Source organism: Arachis ipaensis, chromosome B01 (genome assembly GCF_000816755.2).
Source record: "Arachis ipaensis cultivar K30076 chromosome B01, Araip1.1, whole genome shotgun sequence".
Lineage (NCBI taxonomy): Eukaryota > Viridiplantae > Streptophyta > Magnoliopsida > Fabales > Fabaceae > Arachis > Arachis ipaensis.
In genome coordinates this window covers 122,956,545-122,957,812 of record NC_029785.2, presented here as the reverse complement: position 1 = coordinate 122,957,812, position 1,268 = coordinate 122,956,545, and positions in this window count along the sequence as shown.

Here is a 1,268-nt window from a genome sequence, read left to right as displayed (position 1 = left end):
ATTTGTTTGACACTTTCATTCCATTCTCTAAAGTGAAAATATATAATATGAATTATCGTATTTATTATTCACAAAATATAAATAATAATAATGTTATTTGAGACTGAAACATATATACTAAGAACTTTATTACAATCAAATCAAATTACGGACCATATTTTTATATTATTTATCCACTACAAAATTGAATTAGGGGATGAATGAAATTAAAGAAAGTACCGTAATTGACACAAGCAGCTAAGCTAACTACATTAACATTAGAAGCATAACCTCAAAGGACAAAGCAGTTTCAACAACTAGTACCACATTCCGTAAGCAACAGCAGCATCAAACCAGAATGTGCTGAAAATAATAATGTTGTTGCGTGTCTGAAACCAACACCTTTTTTATTAACAATGATAATCACACATCACACATATATGTGGACAATGTCCTCAAACGCCAAACCTTTACATCCCAAAAATTTGATACCCTACCAGCCACAGAATCATATTTTTATTTTTGTCTAACATGATTAATTGAAATAATATCTTATTAATAGAGATATGTTTATTTCTATGGAAATATAATTAATTAATTTTCCTTGGCTTCAATAATTCATTAATTCCACCACCGAATTGAAGATTCTTGTTCATATGGACTAAGAACAAATCATTTTGAATGAGTCCCATGAAGGACGGTATTTAATTGAAATGAAATCTATGCCGGTAGACCATATAATTCAAGCATGATTCCTCGATCCTTCATAGTTCATTTTATTATTATTAATTTTTTTTTTTATGGCAGAAACAGAAGCTGAGTTACCATGGCGGTTCCGGTTCCTCATGGCCGGAAATATCACCGGATACTTCGCCGGACGGCGAGAATTCTCCAATCGAACAGGTGGCGCTGACGGTTCCAATCACAGACGATCCCTCATAAAAATTTTGACTTTTTTTTAAATTCTTTTATCATTTTAATTTATTGAAACAATTTTAAAATAAATATTTTTATAATAAAAATCTAAACATAAAATAATCGTTTAGTCCATATAGCCAACCTCATTTAATGGGCAGATTTTGTTGTTGTTGTTGGTATAAAGTGCTTATAAATCCTTATGTTTTAATTTAATCTAACTTATGATATATCTATTTTTTTTTTATACATTTCTAGATTAGTTCGGCTTTAAAATTAGCTTGAAAATAATTCAATTAGTGACCAAGTTAAATTGGATCATCTCAACTTTTTCGTTACTTATCTAAAAATAAAAATTAGAATAAAGTGATAAA